The sequence below is a fragment of the Zalophus californianus genome, chromosome 6, assembly GCF_009762305.2.
Source record: "Zalophus californianus isolate mZalCal1 chromosome 6, mZalCal1.pri.v2, whole genome shotgun sequence".
NCBI lineage: Eukaryota > Metazoa > Chordata > Mammalia > Carnivora > Otariidae > Zalophus > Zalophus californianus.
This window is the reverse complement of record NC_045600.1, coordinates 59,726,855-59,751,558: the sequence shown is the minus strand read 5'-3', so window position 1 is coordinate 59,751,558 and position 24,704 is coordinate 59,726,855. Positions and strand designations below refer to the sequence as shown.

The 24,704-nt window shown below is 39.5% G+C and overlaps 1 protein-coding gene across 2 annotated transcripts in view; it reads right to left on the bottom strand.

The window, feature by feature from the left end:
• Positions 1–24,704, bottom strand: part of SLC25A21 (solute carrier family 25 member 21) — a 479,968-nt gene that overhangs the window by 152,272 nt on the left and 302,992 nt on the right. The window lies entirely within an intron of this gene.

Here is a 24,704-nt window from a genome sequence, read left to right as displayed (position 1 = left end):
ATTTAGCACAATATCATTCAGGTTCATCCATGTTGTTGCAAATGGTAGGATTGCCTTCTTTTTTAATGTTGAATATTATATTCCATTGTATGTATATACCACATTTTCTTTATTCATTCATCTGTTGGTAGTCACTTGGGTGGTTTCCATATCTTGGCTATTGTGAATACTGTTGCAATGAACATGGGAGTGCTGACATCACTTTGGGATCCTGATTTCAATTCTTTTGAATATATGAAAGGGATTGGTAGATCACAAGGTAGTTCTATTTTTATTTTTTTGAGGAGCCCCTACACTGTTCTCCATAGTGGCTGCACCATGTTATCATTCCTAGCCAACAGTGTACAAGAGTTTTGGTTAAGGAATTTAGATTTGTGTACCATAACATCAGGAAGTGAGTGAATGAACCAATGCATGGATGAATGGATGAATAAATAGATGTTCAGATTTTTTTCAGGTGAATCTGATAATTCTTATATTAAAATATACAGCCGTCAGTAGATTGATAGATTTTGCAATGTTTGCGACCTAAACTCAGGATATTTGATAGTTCTTGGCCCAAACATTCATTGATTAATTTCCTAGTACTACTTTGTCTACTGAGGAGACTAAAATGAATAAGGCTTAGTCCCTATCTTTGTAAACTACCATCTAGTAGGTGACATAGATATGAAAACAGAATGTCACATACTGTGATAAATGCCACTATCACCTGACTCTGCCTGGGAGTATTGGGGAGAGGAGGTGACATTTCAGAAGCGTTGAAAGATGAGTAGGTGTTTGCCAGGCAAAGAAGGTAAGAGAGGACCCTCCAGGAGGTGGATTTCTCTGTTCAAAGGCTCACAGAATTTGAGAAGAGCATGGGATGTTTGAAGAAAAGGTGAGAAGGTCACTGTGGCGGTAACAGCGGGTGCATGGGGTAAACACCCAGGAGGTAGAAAAGCCTGGAGTCAAAAGAAGGCCTGTCTGTGGCTTTGCAAAGGAGAGTAGATGATTTTTATACGACATTTTCAGGCATGGAGGTGAGTGAAGCACCCCAATTTTTGCTTTCTTTCATTTATTGTTTCAAGAAGGTAATGCTGGGAGCAGTAAATGAAGGTTAGGTTTGAATAGGGACCAAGAGTGGAAGGCAGGTCCTTGGGACTTGGTGATAAAGGCTGAACTGGGGCGAGAGCAGTGGGGGCAGGAGAACAGAGTTCAGAGACATACACAAAAGGGTATGATGACCAATGGATATGTGGAGTGAGGGAGAGGGAAGAGTCAGGGTGTCGAACTTGGGTGACTAGGTAGAGAAAATCAGGTAGACAAAAACACCATGAATTGAGATAATCATAAGGCATTGCTAAATATTATACAACAACCCCCAGAGATTCCCCCTTTTAAGTTATCACCTTACCTCAGAAGGTCAATAATATTCTGTTTTACACAACTGTGGACCCTATTCACAAGGCACCATGAGATTAGAAATTTTTTTCTTGTACGTAGGGACTTTCCAGTGGGAGAAGCAAAAGAATTAGGCATTAAGTATATTCTCCATACTGTCAAGGCCCAGATTCATTTCCAGTGTCATAAATCATCATAATTAACAACCTCTCAACCAAATGGATCCCCAAGCACTTTCCAAATTATGCAACTCTGGAGGTGAATTGTCTCGGCTGTCCAACAGCTGTCAGCAGCACTCTGCAACGGGGACAGAATGAGAGGGAGGATGCGGAATCTCCAGGGAACTCTGTGCAGTGTTTAGGTTTGTGGAATGCAGGTCCCCAAAGTAGAACTTGGCTCAGAACAGGGTCTCATCTACTCTTGGTAGAAATGCAGTAAAGCCATTCTTACTTACTTCTTACTTCCAACAGATTGCTCTTTTTTACAAAAGATACCTGTGAATGGAATCAATATCAGTCCTTTGCCTGAGAAATCAGTTATATATTTCAAATCACATTTCTTATTTTGGTAATGGCTTCCTTATCAGGAAGGGCATGGTTGGTTTGAGTGAAACTTCATTTCTTTTTCACATATTAAGAGATCAATAAACGAGTGTGAAATTGAATTGAATCAGGCTGTCTGGAATCTCATGTGCTCAAATTCACTTTTTTTTTTTTTAAGTTTGGGTTTTGAGAGGTCATTTTGTAATCTGATAGAATTCTGACTTTTCATCTCTCTCCCTGTTCGTTCAGGCCCAGCCAATCACAGCAAATCCCCTAGAATATTTTCTTAATTTTGTGCTTTTCCAACTAAGAAAGGCAAGGGGTTTGCAAAGTTGTAAAATTAACATGGTGAATATTCTTGGAGCTTCTAATTTATTCTAAGATTTGGGTTAAATACCAAAATTGATATAGTGTGAAGTGTAATGTAAGATTAAAATAAATTTTAAAGATAATATATGAGAATTTGAGTTTGCTCTGGACCACTCAGGTGCATCCTCAGATAGTTTTCTTATTCTTTCCCTGTCCTCATCTGCTCATGTATATTTGTTCCCTTTTCATTTGATATGGAGAGGACTAAGGGAATAAATTTAGGAGACAGTGCCATAATAAGTGTTTTTATTTTTAAAGCATGGCTTTTTTGGGCAGCAGGGGGATGAATTACAAAATTTTGACATGATACCTCAATTCAAGAAATCTGATACTAATGAAATAGTGATGAAAAGGGCTTGTATATTTATGTTTCATAATAAGCAAAAACTATCGCTATTAGTCTGAGAATAAATCAAAACAATCTAAGTCCAGTTGACATAAATAAATCATTTTACCAATACCATTCTAAAAGAAGAAGAACTTGTTTCTTATATCAGTCTGATGTGTTTCTTATATCAGTCCAATGTGATAAAGTTTCTGGATTGCCGATCCTGTACAAAAACTCAGCTAATCACTCTAAGCGATACAAAGTGAAAGGAGATAGAAACAGCATTTCCAAAGCTTTGGGTCATGCCACTCTTTGGGAAGATCTATCTATATCTCTGGTGGATCTTGAAAATCAGTTATCCCGAGTTTATTTCCTGCTAAAACTCATGCCAGACATGTAATTAGGATCTATTATCATGTTAATATTTCAGAATCAAGGGCTTAGACTTTTTAAAAAGTTGAACTTGTTTTACTTACTTTAAGTTACTTGTCAATTCACTGTTTAAGTAATTCATCTACCCATTGGTTCAAATCTTTATTGTTTTCCAGCTATGTGCCAGTCTTTGGGGATCAAGTGAATGACAGACGGCTCTTAGAGACACAGAAGTTTCAGTCTTGTGTGGATACAGGTAAGTAAACAGGTAATTAGCAATACGTTGTGCATGAAGTGCTAGGATCAAGGGAAAGTTAGAGGAGGGCACACAGTAGCAGGTGGGTACCGGGCCCTAATCTAGGAGGGGGAGAAGACCTGCCAGGGGAAGTGATGGGTAAACAAAGGCCGAAAGGATGAGGAGTTAGCCAGGGGAAGGGGGGAAGGAATGAGGTGGAGACAGACTATTCAAGGCAGAGGAACCAGCATGGGCAAAAGCAGAACGAAACAAGAGAGTGGTGTTTGGGGGCACAGAGTTCAGGTAGGAGAATGTTAGGAAAGGAGGAAGATAAAGCATGTAGGGGCCAGATGTGACAGCCCTGTGAACAAGAGCTGAGGACTGTGGGCTTTATCCTGAGAGCAAAGGAGAGTTGAGCCCCAAAGATGGGAAAGGAGCCTAAACTTTATCCAAACAGACGTCACCCTGACCGCTGGCTCAGAAAGAAAGCGAGATAGTCATGCATGCTTCCAATCACACCAACCCATATTTGCAGGGAAGTAATGATTGCTACCAAGGACTGACTCTTTGCCAGAAATTGCACGACACTTTACATACATGAAAGCATCTGGTACAACCACTCCATTTGTTGGGTAGCCTGACCTCTATTTTACAGATTAGGAAAATGGGGATCAGTTAAGTAATTGGTCAAGTCAGCTAAATCATAAAGTTAGGATTCAAACCCAAGCTGTCTTGCTCTAAAACTAAAATTCTTTCCCCCACCTTAGATTACTGGCTACAGAAAGCAGTAGAAGATTTTGAAAGAAAGGTCCCGCCTGCAGTCTCTGTTAAGAAAAAGCTTATAATCACAGAAAGCTACTTAGTCAGGACTCAGATTTGACTACCCTTTCCCCCCAGTCCTTCAAAAATGATGTTCACCAGGGTACCTTGTAACCACCTTGGAATATTGAGTGACAGTTCATTGCTTTGTTATAACATGTTCCTTTCTCCATATTACCTGCATTCTCCAGGCATCTAACAGAGCCATAGCACAGGGAACAAAAGCCTACTAAAGTCTCCGAAGGAATTTTAGCACCAGTCAGCCAAAAAGGAGAGCAGGGATTCTGCATATATTTAGGAAGCAATATTTTGGTCTTGATTATGCTCCATGGGACTCCTTCATTCAGTACTAGAAATTCAGACTTAATGCATAATACAGGGACCACGGCAGGTGACAGAGAATCCTGTTTTCTACCTATTCTTACCCTCTACTACAAATGGTAGTGGTGGAAATGGTGATTAAAGATTATGACATTCTACAGTCCTCTTTAAATAAGACATACAATATGCTTATGCTCCATGCATGGATTACTTGGTATCTCTATTTATAGGAAAACATTCTTATTATGAACAAGCTAACAGATGCTGGAGTCATCAATAGTTTATTAAACTTAGTCTTTTCTATGCACAAAATAAAGTACGTAAGGATAACCTGGGAGCCATATGCGTCACATGGTTTGTTAGGGCCCAATCACACCTAATTTCAGGGGCTGAAGAAAAAGAAGCAAGCAATTAGGCAGAGTTTGGTCAGCTTCTGTTCAACCAAGGACGGAAACCTGCACAGCTGGAGACAATTCTGAGCAAACTGATCAGAATTCCTTTACCTTAACTAGAGCCAACTAACAAGTGAATACCCATGAGTTTCTATAATCAAGCAGCGAAAATTTTAGAACCCAGAAAGGCCTTGGAATATTCAATAGCTCTAACCCATGTCATTTTAAGGAGCCAGGACGCCTATTAGCTTGGGATAAGGCAGGCTATTTTTTATGAAAAGTATAATTTTCTGAGGAACAAAATGTCGTACCTGGGTGTTAAGAGAATTAATCAGCCGAATGTGGCTGATTATAAAATAAACTGACAAATTAGAAAAAAAAATGGGACTAGAAAAACTGTGAAAATTATCACTCTCAATGTCATAATAGCTTGTATTCAAAATGTTGTGTCTCCTATAAAAAAAAGGCTTACATTTTAACGTGTGTTCTTCAAATGAGCAGCTAAGAGTCTTCTCTGAGTTGTTAATCCCCAGAACCTTACAAAGGGTTGCTTTATATATACTGGTTTGCTTTAATATTTGCCAACCTGGTGAACATGTCCGGAGGAAAAAAGAAAGTCTTTTCCTGGGATAGATCAGCTACTTTAAGGAGGTTTCCCTAATTCCCAAATAATGAACACGGTACTCTGGAAGGATACCAAGCACATCAAACATTTGGAAGAGTTAGTGAAAACAGTTACATATTTTTTAAATAATAAAATAGATCTACCTCCCCCGAAACTTATGATTATTTTTGCAGTTGCAGATTTTAACTCGAAGCCAAAATGTCCTGGAAACATAGTCATTGCTATCCAAATGAGCTATGTATCCTTTCATGTACTGCATGAGAAGGACCTACCAAGCAAAATCACCTATACCCAGAACAAAAACAATGATCAAGTCCAATCTGTTTCCACCAGCCAGCAAAAGTGAACCTGGCTAGTTTGCTTTAGCACTGAAACAGCCTTTCTGGATTCTACACCTTTTCTTAACTATACCATTGCTATTTCAGGAAAAAAAAACACAACACAACAACAACAAAAAAAGCCCCTAACAATTAGACACACCTGCTTAAAGCGCCCTGTGCTCTGTTCACACTTCATGGTGTATCTTAAAGTGACAGCATATTAAAACGTCAATGTAATTCCTGCGCATTATGTAGCTATAACAGCTGAAAGCACAATTAGACTTCCTAGCATTATGGAACTGAACTTGACTCATTTAGAGTGCTAAAAATTCATATATCACATGAGAAAAGTAATTTTCACAAGATTATAAAAACTCAGAAAAATGGAAGGGTACCTTCACATAAACTTACAAATTCCTATGACTTTTTGGTCTGGGTGTTTAGAGTATGGTCATAGTATTCTTTAAGAGTCTACCATCATGTGTTAGCATAACACATAAAATTTTGGATAAGAAAATTGTCACTCTAATATTTCCAAAACAAACACACAGCTAACCATATTCAGCTTTAAATATATATATTAAAAAACCATACAGGAAACACTGCTAAAATTTTACATGGAAACCAAATATACTGAATTTGAATATAATGAATATCATAAACATGAAGTGGGATCAAATTGCTTCCATGCTCTGAAAAAGGAAAATTGTAAATCTGTTAGAACATATATCCCTGGTAATAAATTGTGACATTCTTATTGTGAAAACCAGGAGTGCAGCAAAGTACTTAAACTATAAGATTGTCTTGGTAGCCAAAATAAAATAGAATATTACAAAAGAATTTGGCACCAAAACCAAAACAACAATTGTTCAAGGGGAAATGGTATAATGAAATTATGTGTTTGAAAACTGTAATGATAAGATACGAATCACACAGTCCAGATAAATATTTTGGCAGAGCTCTGCCTCCATTAAAATCTCCCAAGGACAACTCTAAAATTGCAAAATCTGAGAGGCTGTCCGAGTCAATGTTGTCCTCAAGGAAAGCGTTTCACAGCAGATTGAACACTTCTCAGCAGAGAAGCGCCATCTTGCTCCCGAGAAGCCCCTCCTCCGCTCATTGGACACACAGACCCTCAACCCCTCTAAATAACTGGTTATACGGGGAAACATACCTTGATAACAGCAGTTTCTCCAGCGTGGCTACTCTGGGTTTTGCTGGACCAGTGACAAATGCCACAGCTTTTTAATGGTCTGATCCCTGGGACTTTCATCAGCCAACACCCTATTTTTCAGAGGCCTTAGGTGTCCTCTGAGACCCTCCAACAAACACTGCTGCATTATGCATCTAGTGCTTTTGTTCCACTTGGATTAGAGAGCACAGTCCATAGATTGTCTTCTTTTTTCCTCTCTTTTTTACAAAATAGGTAGGGTGAAAATCTTTTAAATTATAGAAATCAGAACTATATGTTTAACTGTTTGTTTCAACTCAGGTCTGACAACTGGTATATGGATGTGTATATTTAGAGCAATATTTCAAGATGGGCTATATCACTCCTTGACTCATTCCTTCAGTTAGCACTTAGATGATATCTCTTTGGTACCAGGCACAGGGCTGTATGCTAGGAGTACAAATATATATGTGACATGATCTCATATTTTGACAGAGAGGATTACAAAAATCTAACAATATTATGATTGAAACATGCATATTATATAGATTAAAGCCACACACATGTACAGGGTGCACACACACACACACACACACATTCATCCAGTGTCATTTCACCTAGAGGGTAGGAAAGTATTCACAGAATTGAGTCTTGAAAGATGAGAGAATCCCCCCAAGGAGAAGCTGGGAGAGAGTAATCATTACAAATATAGTATCTACAGTGCTTAACACAGAAAACTAAAGATGGAAGAAATAAGGATTAACACAATATAGTTTCCTCAGCTGTAGCTACCTCACTACTGGTAGGTCAAGTACCAATCCAGAAAAGTCCAATGTGTATAGCCAGACAGCCTGGGTTTGAATCCTGGCTCTCTCCTTAACTTATTTCTTGCCCTCTATAAGTTCCAAGTTCTTTATCCATAAAATGCGGATCATAGTGCTTCCTTTGGGGGCTGTTGGAAAGATTAAAATAGACAACATGGTCAAGAATTATACATGGCACATAGTAAATGCTCGATAAGATAGTTGCTAATCATTTTTACTACTATTACCACTATTATGTACAGATCATGTTTGGGAAATAATAATCCCAAAGAATCCCAAGTCAAGCACTCGATAAGAAACCTACAGTATACAGAAACCTGCAGTGTAGGAGAATGATTGGTGTCTTTTGTACTTGCCTTGGGCATGATGCAGGGGAGGCATGGGGAGTCATGGCAGCAGTCTGCCCAAGGTGCAGACAATAAGAGGGTGCATTGCCTGTACAGAACTTTTTAAAAATAATGAACTTCAACATAATTTTTATTATCACCATGCCCTGGCAACTATGAACAACGTCAGTAATAAAATATGTTCTTCCCTGCTGAGCAAGCCACCTCTTTGGTATGCCACAGTCTGCTAGTTTGTTTTGTGAAATCCAAGGAGGATTAGCAAGCACCCAGAAGCTGGGTGCCCATCAGTATTTCCTGACATTTAGGCATGCGTTAATTCAGGAGCAGGAAATGAACCTGAGGCGCAAACAGCCAGACAGAAAACTCTAGTGGGGCCAAGTAGTTGGGAAACGTTTGGAGCATTTCCCAAGGAGAATAGTCTAAGGAGGAGGCACCATCAAGGAGGTCCTGGGAAAGAGAGGCCAAACGACACTGGGCAGTAGGTGACGAAGAGGAAGATAGAGACACAGAGAAGGCTCAAAACAATACAGCTTCCTCATCTGTGGTGACCTTGCCGCTGGTAGGTCAAGTGCCAGTCCGGAAAGGTCCAGCCCAGGGGTTTCCAGGAACCACTTCAGGAATCAGCATCACCTTGTCAGAGATGCACACTATTGGCTTCCATCCGGACTGGCTGCATCAGTAACTCTGGGGTGAGGCCTAGCCATCTGTGCTTTAAGCAGCCCTCCAGGTGATTCTGCCATGTACTGAAGTTTGAGAGTCACAGACCTCCCACTCTGTGCAGCAGCTCCCTGAACACAGTACTGTGTTCTTCTGGTGCCTCACTGCTGTCTGTGACATTTATCACATATCAATATTTATGCCTATTAGACATGAGATCAGTGCATTTGTTCTTTTATTTAACCTAGTGGTTCTCCAGGGGAGTGGAGAGTGATTTTGCCCCCCAAAGAATACTGGGCAATGTCTGAAGACATTTTTGGTTGTCACATTGGGAGGAAGATGCTACTGGCAGCTACTAAGTAGAGGCTACTGGGTACTAACCATTCCACAATGCCCAGACCCTCTACAACAAAGAATTAACCAACCCAAAGTGTCAACAGAGCTGGGGTTGAGAACCCCTGGTTAACCTTACAAAGAAAGAGGTTTCTTTAGGATCTCTTTTAAGTTGGGGGAAGGAAAAGGCAAGGTGGGGAAGTCGGCATCCAATCTGCTGTCTTTGAACACAAATCCCCACTCGTGCGGTGAGGAATGTTTACTGATTGGTGACTGACTCTGTTTATTGTTGGTCTGTAAAGGAAGTAGGAGCTTTATGACCCTAACCAGGAACTGCCGGCTTTGTTTGCTCTCCCTCTCTTGAGCTGTCCTTCTGTATATTGTTTCTACCCTGACTTCATTCTTTGATTCTAAAGCAGTCAGGTCAGTCCTGATCTGGATCTCGGGTGAAGGCTTGAGTCCTGGCTGTTCAGACAGTGCTTGTAAGAGAAGGGGGATTTGGGAGATTCCTAATTCTGGTAGTGGGTACTGGGGAGACAACTTCACTGAAATGCTGAAGCCAGGATACCCTCCCCCCACCCCCACCTTCCTTAAATTGGGAGAAGCCAGTGACAAGGGGGCCACTGTCACTGCTTTGGAGAGATGCACAGCTAGGTAGGGCTCTAAAAGGCATGGGGGGTGACCGACTTGTGGAAGCCCTGGGACCCCCACGCCCTGGCACATTGCTGATACAGCAGAGGTGGGCACACAGGGCTGTTCACCAAGTGAATTGAGCTAGAATCTGAAGGAGGCAGGAATTGTGTTTCATTGTGGGGTAGAGGGACAGGAAGGAGACAGATCTGTGGAGACTGGAACCTGGGCACTGGAAAATGTGGACTCAGATGGATAGAACAAATGAGAGTCACAAATATTTGGCATATATTTTTTTCTCATGTAATTTGGAGGAGGTTTGCCCACTGTGCTGTCCAAGGAAGTTTGCTGCTGGTGCAAAAGGACATTTAATTCTCATGAACAACTCTTGTCATCTTTTTACACAATGAATTTACAGCCTTCACATTTCCACGGGACCTTTTCAAATGTACCACTGTTTGATAACCCCACAATGCACTCCAATAGCCGAATGGAATACTGTTCTCTTCGAATTTTCAAGGAAATTCTTTGTATTTAAAGTCTAAAGAACACTTTTTCTTATGCCTGAGGTTTGGATCTGCCTGAGATTGGGTCTCCAGGTTTCTTAACATGATCTGCAGTGGAGATCAGCAATAGGAAGACTCTTCTGGACAGCCAACACGGAACCCACACTGGAAGCTCACTTCCTAAAAGACACAAGTGAGCTAGAGGCCCTCAGATGGAAACACCTTTCAGGCAGCACCACGGGAGTCTCTATTTAAACAGGTGACCTTGTGGAGAGAGGCTCCAGATCCCATTACCAACTGCCTGGCTGAGAGGCAGATTTGTTTTTATGAGCTCTCAAGGCACACACTGGGGGCCTGGCGTAAATATGGAGAAAACTCCCTGAGACCTTGCTCCTCTTACACATAGTATAAAGAAAAGAAAATTATGCACAGCTTTTCAAGCATACCTGCTCAACAGCAAATGGCCAGTGAGCAAAGTGGTTATCGTTCCATTAGAGTTTTAAATATACTTTATCTAGGGGGAGAAAACAGAGTATCAGATATTTCAGCCCTCCTGCTTCCTTCAGGGACTGGAGGAAAGAGGAAAACAGCTGCTGGTATATGAAGCAGTTTAAGGGTCAAATATTGCTCTGCCCAGGGGTGCTGACATCACTTAACTCTCCCCAGGAGAGGGGTACTGGCGTCATTTGCTGGGCTGATCAGCGCAGGCCTGAAGATGGGCCGGCCCTAGCTCCCATTCTGTTTCTCCTCAAGCACCTACGGGGTCAACAACTGCAAATGAACATGGCAATTAAGACTCTAAAACTTTGTTTTTATTGGCTTTTTCAGGAAATTTTTTTTTCACAATTCATGAAAACACAATGTAGCCAGTAAGTTAAGATGTAAATGTGAGTTTCAAACTTTGCATAGTCATTAGGCTAATCATTAGTCATTTGTGGTTGACAAGGAGGGTTATAATCTGACACCTGGCAAAAATCAAGCACATTTCAGAGAATTTGGAACTGGGAAATGAGATGGAAAAAACACCCTCTTTTTCCCTAGGAGGTCCCATGAAGTAACATTTGCAAACCACTTTTCTCCCCACAGAAGTGAATTGCCCGTGATTCAGGGCTGTGATGTCTCTCCATCTCTGCCTGCTGGACACCCACCCCCCCTGAGCCTTGTAAGAACTGGCCAAAGAATCCAGCTCAGAAGGTTCCCAGAAGTGAACCTCTGGGAGTTAAGAGAAAAGAGATAAATAACTTCTTGATCTGATGCTTAAGCAACAAGAGACCACCAGAAAGTTCCAGTGTCAATTCAGAAAATATTTTCTGAAACATCATGTAGTCATGGGAGAAAGGAGTTTTAGAGTGAAAGAATCCTTAGTCCCTAACTTTTCCATAAAATTCCAGATTTTCTTCTGTCTGCTATCTGTGACCATTTTCTTTTGTGTAATGTGATCAAAATATTGAACCCTGAGTTTGTATTTTCTGACCCTCGACCTCTCACAGGTGTTCTGGCTCATTTCCTGAGAGTTATGTTTGATTTGGGAATGCTTCTCTCTTTTCTTCCATTCCCTTGTTACAGTTTGAAACCTGGAACACCCGCATACAAGACCCTGACTATCTCCCCGTGCTACCCAAAAAACACTCTTAAATGTTCTCTCAGAACTTGGCAAGCATCTGGACAGGGACAGTTTTCTCACACTCTGGGAAATCACTATGTACAGCAATAGTTCTTTATACCAATTCTTTAACCTGAGGATAAATTTCAGGGTCATTTCTTTTTCTTTTTTCTATCTAAACCTAATAGTTTCCCTGTTTTAGTAGGAAAAGGAAACCAAATAAATAATCTACTTAAGTTTTCAGTGTATGACAAGGAAATAGAAATGCTGATCTGGAATTCTTTAGGACCAAACAAACAAAATTATCCCCAAATCCTTGCTTCAGAAGCAATGCTTAACATTTTCTTAATAAATGTCTGTTTCCCACTCTTCCTTTCCCTCTCCCCCTCAGATTCCAGAAGAGGCTAGAAAATATTACTTTTGGAAGTCATGCATTGTTTTTGTTTTGCAATGAAGCTAGGGCCCTATTTGACATTACTATTCTATTAATCCTGGTTGTCTTTGAAAGAGAAAAAATTTAAGATACCTAATAAATCTTGATAAAAAGAGATTTCTATACCTTTTAATTCATTAAGAGGCCAATTATTGAACTAACAAAAAGAGCTACCTTGGGGAATACAACAAGCTCTACTTACTCCATCTGGCATTATTCATTAACACACACACACACACACACACACACACACACACACACACACACACACACAGATTAGCCTCATTAAATTGTATAAGAAAAAATAAGACTGTATACACTAAAAACATTTCCTTAAGAAATGTCCAGGCTGACTTCATGGAGCCCACCTGTCAGCAGCATCATGCCCACCAATCTATACACACCTCCTGGGGTGGGGGTGAGGTCTTCTCTTCCTAGCTTAGTGGATGGGGGATCATCCATGCACTGGACTGGAAGAAAGATGCTTAAACCTTGGCAGAGGAGAATATACAGGATTGAGGGAGGCTCAACTATTCTGAATTCAGATGACAACTTCTCCATGTAAGGATTAGTAAAGGAGCAGCTGGTACAGAGGTTCTGGAAAATTCACTGGTACTGAGCAAATATCTGAATATCATTTCTAATTCTCTGTGGTATAAAACTATAAACCACAGGTTAGGCACTAAAGAAAGAACAGCTTAGGCTACATGAAATGCCCAGATTTTGTAGCCAAAGAAATATGTGAATTCCATAAAGTATGTGAATTGCCCTTGTATGAAGGCTGGCTCATGATTAGAGCAAAAGTCAGTCTTAGTATTTTTGTTTTATTTTTCCAAAGATACAATTTAAAAAATATATATGTAGTGTCAATTTTTCAATTACAGTCATTCAATAAGTATTTACTGAGCACCTACTTTGCGCCAACACTCTTCTAGATACCGCATACCTGCATCAGTGAACAGAGGAAGAAGGTGCTTTGCCTATAGAAGCCTACTTTCCAGGGGAGGTGGACACACAGTTAATGAGGACACACACAAAAAATCAACTTGATGAAATCAGAAGACAAGAGCAAAGATAAATAGGGTAATGAGAAAGAGAGAAACACAGAAGGCTATGTTAGAGAAGGTGGCCAGGGAAGATTCTCAGAGATGACAATTGAGCCTAGGTTGAGAAGGAGCTAGTCATTCCAGGAAGAAGGGGTACCAGGCACACAGGTCCTGAGACAGGAGAGAGCTTGGCGTGTTCAGGGAATAGAAAAATCCCGCTGCTGGGTAGGTACTAAGATCTCATTTTTAAGCAATGAAAACATGGCTTTGGAAACATAGAACATCATACTGGAAGAAGCCTCTGGGATCACTTAAGGGTATACCCTTAATTTCCAGGTAAAGAATCAAGTCCCAGAGCAGTTCCATTGATTCACACATCTGAGGCCAACAGGGTAATTGGAACGCTGGTCTCCTGTCTTCATCTTCCTGCATGATCTGTTGTCTTTCTGAGTTGATATGTGTTAATGACATTCTCCCTTGACACTGTCCGCAAAGCCTGGAAAGCCTGTGCCAAAGGGACCATCTCTGCTAGCCTGTCCTTTCAGAATGAAAATGGGTCAGAGTTCTAACCAGCTCCCACTTTAGAGCATCTAAAAAACAAAAAAATCAATCTTTTTTTTTTCTTGAATGTACTTGTTACTTTTCAGAATTTAAAAGGACACAAATAGATGACTTACATTCTAAAGCCTATTTTTTCTTTGAGGATTTAGCAGTATTGAATTAGATCTGAAAATAGACTTTTACCAGGATGTGTTGTGTTTTTTCATAAAAAAGAGAAATGAATATCACAGATAGACTTTGATTACTCAAAGCTGAGGATATTTGATTTACTTTTCAATTGTTTTTGCTATAAAAGGAAAGTATGTAAACTTTTAGGTACTTACAAAAGTTTTACCGGAGAAAATATTATTAAATAGCCCCCAAATGGGAAAATTTTATTCCGTAGGAACTTGGCACAGAGTATGCAGAATTGCATCCAGAGAATATACAGCTCTATTTATCATCTTGCAAACTTCTTCATTATGTCAAAACTAAATCTCAGCTGTGCCCTGACTGCAAAGCAAAAGCAGTATGGGCTATTTTAGTCATCTCGACAAGAATATTTTGAGAATTAATTGATTTTCCAGGAATATTAAACAATTTTATCAATTTTTGGTCAAGGTTCACAGTTAAGATACTACATTATCAGCCTTGAATTCATGTTTGTCTAAAGAAATTTATGATTTTTATTCTTGCTTCACAAAAAGGAAAAACAATCTTCTAGAGTATCCATAACCATAGTTTTCAGCTGTGCTACAATCCCAACAATTTAGATTTCATTAGGCTTGATTCCCACTACATGCTCAACTCCAAAGCAGCTTTCCCATGGGCCTGGCTTGAGGTTCTAGGGTTCAGCTCACAGTTAGAGCTTTCTCTTCTCAAGCAGCTTCTTTCTTAACACTTTCAAGTTTTCTCACGCTACAGGAAGAGCTTCCTCTACGTTACAAGACACTTAAGGAATATTCCAGTCCTTTTGAGATAAGCACCTGCTCTTTTTTATAGATGCAGATGAGAAGAAACACCCTTGATAAAACAATTTCATTTTCACTGGTGGCAGATTCCTTAGAGCTTGACTAAAAATCATTTAAAATAAGTACGATAGCCAAATACAAGCAAACAGTTTGAACTTTTGCTTTACTTCTTGAATTTAGAGCTAGGGCTTATCTCAAAAAGGCTTTGAATAGCCACTGAAAATAGACATGCTATTAGTTCCAAGTTCTCTACCCCCAAAAACTTTTACTTAAAATAGAAGTTTATCTGAGAAAACTTTGATTGTTTAAAAAAAACACTTAGAAAAATATCCCATTTGTTTTTAAATCAAAGTAATCCCAAATCCGTTTATTTTATTATTATTTTATAGTCTTATTAAATTCTAACAACCAAAAACTGGAATTTAAGATGGCTAAGGCAAAATACATCATTATAGGGGAAAGTGTGTTGGGCATTGGCTAAATAAGTAGATTAATGAAACTGTTGAAAATTTAAAAACAATTGGATAAAACTCTGGATGGGGGCTGGGGTTGGGGGGAGAAACAGAGGAAATAGTTTTCATGCTGATGCTCATTTTAGAAGTAATTCACTTTCCCATGACAAAGATAAGAAAGCCATTTAAGAGTTATTTACCTTTCAGCTTAAGGAAGAAAGGAAAGGAAAGGAAAGGAGAAAGGGAAGGGAAGGGAAGGAAAGGAAAGGAAAGGAAAAAGAAAAATGTGTGGAGAAGCCCATTGACAGGCATGAAGAATGCATAGGTGCTTTTCCTTCTCACCCTCCAGGCTGGGATCATTATAGGAGAAGCTTTTGCTGTCAAGCAGAAGGAAGAGAGAGGTATCAAAACAGAACACATGTTATATTATTACCTAAGGGAGAATCTTCTAAGCCCATTTAATTAGTTGGGGAATAATAGCTACTGTACTTTAAATAAGCACCAAATCTTTATTTTAAACATTTAGACAAAAACACAAATGAAGGGAAGATTAAACACTTTACAAAGGTTCCACAATGTGAGTCGTAAAAATAGCATGCTCCTCTAGGGAGTAATTTAAAAAAAAAAAGAATTCCATTTACAAAAAGAAAAAAGAAAAGGCAAGAAAAAAGAAGGAAAGAAAAAAAGAGAAATTAGAAACAAGAGTTCAAGATTATAAGAGTTTCAGTGGATTTAACATAATTGAGCTTTGTTATTTTATGTGGAGGGAACTGACTGGATTTTTTTTTTTTAAAGAATGGATTTTCTTTTTATTAATAAATCTGAAAAATAATTTAGCCTACAGGAGCAAGATTATTCTGCATAAGATCTCTGGGACCAATTTTGCTCCCAATGTTTCAGAGCAACAGGTCTCTAGTTGTGCTCTCATTCTATCTCCTCCTCATTGGCCTGAGCTCTGCAAAGGAACCTCTGTCCCTCCACTTCCATTCATTACTAACGAAGCAGTTTACATAAATGAAACCAAATAAAGAAATTATTAAAACTACTTAGTAACAGCAAAGACTGACATGCACCTAGTACTATAAGTAAGGAAACTATGGTAACCAACCCAGCCTAGGGCCTAGCTTTATGTCCAATGGGAATGACCACTAAATGTGAGGGAGGGAAAGACTTTCTACTGTGAACCCTTGTGGGTGTTCTGATACAACACTTGTTATCCCAAAGAGAGGCAGAGCATTGTTAAAGTAAAAATCCCACTAGTAGGGGCACCTGGGTGGCTTAATCATTCAAGCGTCTCTTGATTTTGCCTCAGGTCATGATCTCAGGGTCCTGAGATGGAGGCCCCCATCGGAACCCTTCTCCCCTGCTTGCTCTCTCTCTCTCAAAAAAAAAAAAAAAAAAAAAATCCCAGCAGTAATGTTGATGAAATCTCTTTATGGGGTCATGGCCTATTATCCCTAAACTCTCTGCCTTTCTCCAGAAAGTTAACACCAATCTAGAATGTAGACATGCAGCATTCTTAACAGTGCACAAAATAGGATTATTTTCTCTAGTTTTAAGGTCACGCTTAAGTTATATTCGTCTTTTTAGTTAAATCATTATATAAATGTGGGACCTTTTAAAGTTTGTCATGTACTCACTGGCAATGATGAATTTGATTTGTAATACAGCACTTAGGTGGGAGCAAATGGCATTTTATTTTATTTTTAAAGATTTATTTATTAATTTGAAAGAGAGAGCATAAGTGGGAGGGGCAGAGGAATGAGAAAGAGAATCTCAAGCAGACTCTGTGCTGAGCCTGGAGCCTGATGCAGGACTCGATCCCATGACCCCGAGATCAGGACCTGAGCTGAAACCAAGAGTTGGATGCTTAACCAACTATACTAACCAGGCACCCTGCAAATGGCATTTTAAAGCACATATTTATTCACAGCAGTTCTATGACGTAATAAGCAGGGCATAGTTAATTTTCACCTCTATCCTTTCCAAATATATTGTCCATCTTGTGCACCGTTTTTGATTTGATTATGTTAATAAATAAAATCTGCACGGAAAAGAATGACAATCAATGCAGAGTTGCAGTGTGCTCACCACCTAGTACTTCCTTGCTTTCAGTAACTACAAAAAAAAAAAAGACATTTCAGTTACATGAAACAAATCCCAAAGAAACCCTAGTATGGTCACGCAACCTCAGAAGCAAAGTTGGAGTTATATATACTCACATGTATTCAGGGATATTGTGACCATTGCATACTATTATATGTTGCCATTGATTGATTTAGCTACAATGACAAAGTCCCAATAAAAATATAGTTTATAAAAATGTGGTTCTACTCCTTGCTTACTTTACTTCAGACACATTCTCTCCATGGTTAGAAATAAACCATGACAGTGGTCTAGCCCTGAATTTCTACGGATGATGAGAAATCAGGCATAACCACGGTCTAACCCTGAATGTGATCTTAATGTTTTATACCACGGACAAATCGTTAACATATGGAAATAACCCTCTTGGCTGCTCTGTTAATTTTTTTTAATCCTATAGACTCTCCTGCTTCCACTCTATACTCCATCTTAACTTTTCCTGCTGCTCTCTTCCCATTTTGAAAGGATTCTTCTCTTCTTTTTTTAAAAGGATCTACTGGGGAAAAAACATTCTTCGTTCCTTGTTTCCACCCTGCTGTTCTGTTGGCCCCAATGGTTGCTCAATATTCCTTCTCCAACCTCTAAGTTAAGTGTTCATTTTCAAGTTCATGGCTGGTCCCCTCTAACCCCTGTAAAGGGAGGCTGTGGATGCTCCCCAGCTCTTAGCTCCTCGCTCTCTACTGGGCTCCCCACAAAGCAGCCTCTCTCCACAGCCGTCCTCAGATTTCTCTTTTTAATAAAGTTTGTGGTGGGCTAATGCCTCTAAATCACTTTTACCCATCACAGCCATTTACCTTCCCTCTGTAACAACCGATGCTCACTCCTCTCCCATCTTCTGGCATTGATTGTTTGTCTCTGTAACCTCACTCAGTAGGACAATATGTGTTTTTTTCTGGCTGTAGATAATACTCTCCCATAGGACTCTCACAAACCACAGAATGAGCTCTGCAAGGGAACCTCTGTCCTTCCAATTCCATTCATTACTAACAAAGCAGTTTACATAAATGAAACCAAGGAGAACCACAGGTAAATGAAATGTTTAACACACACACATACACAGAGAGAGAGAGAGAGAGAGAGAGAGAGAGAGAGAGAGGGAGAGAGAGAAGGAATTCTTTACATGAAGACTTTTTACAGAACATTTAGCAATGTTTCCCAAAGGCTGACCCAGTGAGCAGTCTGGGATCCTCGCTTAAGATTCACCCAGGAGGGTGTTAAACAGAAATGTCGGTAGGCCCACCCCTAGAGTTTTGGATTCAGCAGGTCTGGGATATGGGAGCCACCAACAGAGAGTGTAAATAAATCTTAACAACTTGAGTAAAAGCCCCATAAGCACATAGAACAACGTGTGGATGGCCAAGTTTTCAACCCATGTGAGTCTAGAATTCACACAGTGATTAATATGTTTTGAGAGAAGTATGATAAGACTTTTCAGTGCAAGTTAAGTCCTGATGGGAGGGAGGATGGAAGCCAAGGTATGTACTGGCCTGTCCACTCACCAGCAGCCTGCAACTGCAACTGTGTCTTGGTAAGGAGATGTGAAAATGCCTCTCCCCTTCTCGCCTTCCCTGGCACCCACCAGAAAATGTGCCTTGCAGCTCTTTGACAGGATGTGCTTTTGAAAGATCAGTCCTTACAGGATCAGTAATTTATTTAGTTTGCACCTGATTTATGCCTTATTAAAAAATGAAAAAAACAAAAATGATTAAAAATGACTGGGGGCAAAACAGAATGAACACCTCAGTAATTCTCTCTTCCTGAAGCACAACAAACCATTTCCCTTCCCGGAAATAAAAGTGTGAAAGGGATGTAAGCTAAAACCCCCTCGGACTGTGACGGGGATAAATCTTTGGGGCTTCTGATTGCCACTTTGCCCACATGGGTACAAACCTTCAAATGCTTATGGAGTAAAATTCCCTTCCACCTAGGACCCTGCTCATTTGCAATTGTCAACCCATTCTAAGCAAGAGTATTCTTACTAAGGAACCACAGGGCCACCACTCTTTCCCCTTAAAGAATTCCTTTCCCGTTGCATTCCAGGCCTGTGCTGTCTAATCTGGGAACCTTTGGCCATATGTGCCTATGGAGCATTTGAGATGTGACCGACTCGTCCGTATTGAGATGTGCTCTAAGTGTAAAACATGCACCAGATTTCAAGGATTGAGTATTTCAAAAAAGAATGTAAAGCCTCTCATTAATAATTTTTATGTTGATTAACATGCTGTGATGACAGTGTTTTGGACATAGGAGGTTGAACTGGATATATTGTTAAAATGAATTTTACCTCTTTCTTTTTACTTTTTAAAATGTGGCTATTAGAAAACTTAAAATTACCTATGTGTCATGCTTTTTATTTTGATTAGCCAGCGCTGTCCTAGATGAAGTTCAGCATTTTGCTTTCCATCTCAAAGCTTGTCACACTTGCTCTCTGGGCACCTTCAGTGTCCTGTGCTGGTTCAATCTGGCCTGCTCGCATTTTGGCACCCCTGGAACTCCACCGCAGGCTTGACATGTTTTTGCCCACCATCCTATCAAGTAATTTCTCCTCTTTTATCTCAACAGATTCTCACTTCCCACCTCTTTTATGAAATCTTACCTTTTTAAATGAAGACAACACAGCTGCATATTATTCACTTTCTAGACATTCAACTTCGGCCATAGAACTCATAGGGCTATTATTTCTGATGGCTACCAAGTGTTCATTTATTCATCGGCATTCGCTGGGCAGCGCCTGGAGGCCAGGCACTATGCTAGTTGTTGCACTCAGCCCTAAATAATGTCAGCACATAGCCCTACAAGGATATGTGGAATGATGTCAACAAGAACACATAGATGAAACTGATGCTCTCCTGCCCTCAGACCCAGAAGGACTATCTACTTGCAAGCACCCTCCCGAGAAAAGATTTAAATGTAGTGCTCATATAACACAGGTCTTCCGGCTTGGAAACTTGAAACTACCTGATTCCGTATTAAACATTTCCCCTCTCCCACACTTTTTATTCCCCCTTGTGTTCCCTTGACTACCTTACAAACTCCATTTGTCTCTGCAGTCCCCTTTCCTTTGCTGACATAGTATAAAACACCTTATAAGCCTAGGTATATATAAACACCATCTACGTGTATATACTCATTTATTTCTCACAGTGATGTAGACGCCATGGTTGTTCCCATTTAAAGCTTGGGAAACTTAGGCACAGGGAAGTCTAGTAACTTATCTGATGTTACGCAGATAATAAGTGAAGAAGCAGGATTTGAACCCAGGCTGTGTAATTCTACAGCTGGAGTTCTTAACTACCAGGTTATCCTGTCTCAGAGAGTACACACAAATGCCAAGGCCCATGTAAGCTCGAAGCTGCTGGGGCCATCTGGTGCCAAGTAAGAGAAGCACCCCACCCTCAAATGAAGCCTATTTAGGAAAAGGAAAGCTGAAGGGAGAGAGGGAGAAAGAGAGAGAGAGAGAGGATATGAGAGAGATATGAGATATTACTGATTATTTTATTTGAATCCCTGGAGTACAAAGCCAGAAACTACCTTTGGTATTCCCGGTTATACAAGTGCATAGAGTCTTTTGTCATTTGTAGTTATGTGTTCTTAACCAGAGGGTCCACCCACAATTGTATACAGTTTCTTGTATACAAACTATAAAAGAACTATAAAAGAGTGTATATGCATGTTTCTAGGAAGAATCTCAAAGGACAACTTGATTCTATATAACTGCCATGTATATAGCATCTTAGCCAAATCTCCGCTGCAAAAATCACAGACCTGTACCTCTGAAACAAATAATACATTATATGTTAAAAAAAAGAAGATAGTAGGAAGGGAAAAATGAAGGGGGGAGATTGGAGGGGGAGATGAACCATGAGAGATGATGGACTCTGAAAAACAAACTGAGGGTTCTAGAGGGGAGGGGGTTGGGGGGATGGGTTAGCCTGGTGATGGGTATTAAAGAGGGCACGTACTGCATGGAGCATTGGGTGTTATACGCAAACAATGAATCATGGAACACTACATCAAAAACTAATGATGTAATGTATGGTGATTAACATAACATAATCATAGTAATAATAATAATAAAATAAGGTGGGCACATTTGGAACAAGGCAGTTGTCATGTGGCTAGTCTATGCTTACATTAGGTCTACCCCTGGAGATACACTTATACGAAGCAGACTATACCATTTCTTATATAAAGGCAAGTGCCACAGTGCCTGAAATCCTTTCATAAAATATTTATTGATTATAACTTCTAATCATCTTTTAAAATGCAAAGTGAGTGCATATTAAAACTGCTAAGTTGAAAATGCATGCTTGAAATCTAACTGTCCATCAATGGATGAATGGGTAAAGAAAATGTGGCATATATATGTGTATGTACATACATATATATGTATATATTTTGTACATACATATATATATATACAATATACACTATATACAATGGATATTATTTAGTCATAAAAAAGAAGGAAATCCTGCCATTTGCGACAACATGGATGGACCTTGAGGGCATTATGCTAAGTGAAATCAGTCAGATAGAAAAACAACTACCATATGATCTCACTTACATGTGAAATCTGAAAAAGAAAAAAAAAGAAAAAGAAAGAAAGAAATGAAATTTATAGATAAAAAGAACAGACTGGTGGTTGCCAGAGCCTGGAGGTGGGGGGTGGGTGAAATACGTGAAGGGGGTCAAAAGGTACAAACTTCCAGTTATAAAATAAATAAGCCCTGGGATGTCATGCACAGCATGGTGATATAGTTAATCATACTGTATTGCATATTTGAAAGTTGCTAAGAGAGTAGATCTTAAAAGTTCTTATCACAAGAAAAAAATTTGTAACTATGTATGGTGTCAGATATTAACTAGACTTACTGTGGTGATCATTTTGCAATATATACAAATATCAAATTATGTTGTACACCTAACATAACATAATGATATGTCAATTATATCTCAATAAAAAAAAAGGAAGAAAAGAAAATGCTTGCTTATGTCAGATCTTTCTCCAAACCTCACTAAAATGACAGCTTTTCAGTCCTGGTTCTGTTTGTCTTCAGACCCACTTCTTGTTCCTCCCTCATTCTGCTCTGCTTTATTATACAGCAAGACTGCCCTCTGCTAGGCTGGGCTTCTTGACTTCCATGGTTCAGCAAATGGAAGCACTGGTGGGAGACTGAAGACTGGGGAGAAAGGAGAAAGTAAAGGATTTTTCTCCCTCCCTGTCTGCCTTGGGCAGTGAACATGGCAATGGTTGGGGCTCCAGCTACCACTACACAGATCTACTACAGTTCTAGCTTCCACCAGGTAACCTTGACCCTTGGGCTCAGGTCATACCACAACCTCCCTTTGCCCTCAGCCTGGGGTAAGAGAATTGATCATTACAAAGTTAAAAAAGAAAGAAAGATTTACAAAGTTAAAAAAGAAAGAAAGAGATCCCTGTAAAGGATGACTTTGGAAATGCATTTTTAGGATCTGTTATCTTTCATTCAACAAAGAAAAGAATTAGGCCACAAATAGAACCCAAAAAGAAAAAACTAAACTCTAAGAAGTAAACACTTATTTTGCTATATAATTCAGCACATGAGATATTGTTGAAAATGAACTATTTCCATACTCAGATTCAGTCACTGTACTACCCTTCAAGTAATAACATCCAAGGGAAGGCAAAAGCAGCCCACAAAGAAACTGCGAAGGAAGTGAGGTTTGGTCTGGTATACACTGTCCCCCACTTTGACAATGCTGGCAACAATTTAGAATCCAGTGCCCTTGATGTCATTAAGGAAAGTGACCTGCTGAAACAACTAATGTTACATGGTTTCATGCATTATCTCTTACAGTTTAGTTTATCTCATTTAGAAATATAGTCATCTCCTGTCCAATGTAATAGTGAAAAGATTTCAGCATCTAGTCTGTCCTGTCCACTACCTATCACCTGTGTGTAAGTACCCAGTGATAAATGCTCCTAACCTTTGCACATTCTACTTCTGTTGCAAAGTCAGTTGCATATTATTTTGGACTTTCGTTTACTCTATGATTGTGAGTCTTTATTCAACATGCTTTTTATTGTTAACCAGGTCAAAAGTCATCCCATATCCAATTCCCTTCTTCAGGGCATCTGGAAGAATTATATTTTCCCTCCCTGCTGAAGTTAGACAAGAGCATGTGACTAATTCCAATCAATGAATGCCATTTTCATGAAAATATCTATGTAACAAAGAAGATATAAAGCCCCAGTAACTTGGCACATCCATTTCAAGAAATATTCTATTCAAATCCAGTACCATGAAATAATATAGTTTTTGAAATTTATATTAACTCATCAGACTGTGAGCTCCTGAGGACAGAGCTTGCTTGGAACTCACACACACTAGATACTTAATAAGTGAATGAATGAATGATTAAGTGAATGAATGAATAACTGTAATTTCAATATCATGTCTTATTTAAATCATTCTTATTTCTCCTGTATGCTCACTCGAACACTTTGCTAATTTAGGAAATTACCCTTAAGAGAGACAGTTTATTCCTTAGAGAGGCTAGCAACAATATTCTGGCTTTTTAAAGGTTAGCATGGAATCTAAGAAGGAAATGCCAGAGAGTTTTGCGTTCTGTTTTGAACCCTATAAAAAGATGGTCCAGGGAATGCATGTAATTTTACATTTGAATATAATTTGTGGTTTTCTTTCTCCGTGTGGGTTTGGTGATTTGAGGCTGTTATGGACTGAACATTTGCATCCCCCCAGATTCATATATTGGAACCCTAACCCCAGTGTGATGGTATTTGGAGGTGGGGCCTTTGGGGAGGTAGTTAGGTTTAGATGATGTCATGAGGTTAGATTGAGGTGGAGCCCCAGTGATGGGATCAATGCTCTTATAAGTAGAGGGAGAGACAGCAGAGCTGCCTCTTTCCCTCATGTGAAGATACAACAAGAAGGTGGCTGTTTACAAGCCAGGTAGTTGGTCCTCACCAAGAACCAAAATGACCACTACTTTGATCCTTGACTTCCCAGCCTCCAGAACAATAATAAATGTCTGCTGCTTAAGCCACCCAGTCTATAGTATTTTGTTACAGTTGCCTGAGCTAAGACAGGGGCCAAATTCTCAGCTCCTCTATCTCCTTTAGAAATGTAATATTATTTGCATGATACAGCTACTTTCCTTTGCTTTCAGCAGCCAGCTGAAGATTCTGCTGCCTCTTTAGGTAAATTAAGCAACATGTCCATTCAATGATTAGCCTGATGCTTTAAGCATTTTCTAACTTTGGTTTGTTCCACCACCATTGTTGTAAGGCACTGTTTGCTATGGAGCACCAACCCAGGTATGGTGTTCTTGGGTTT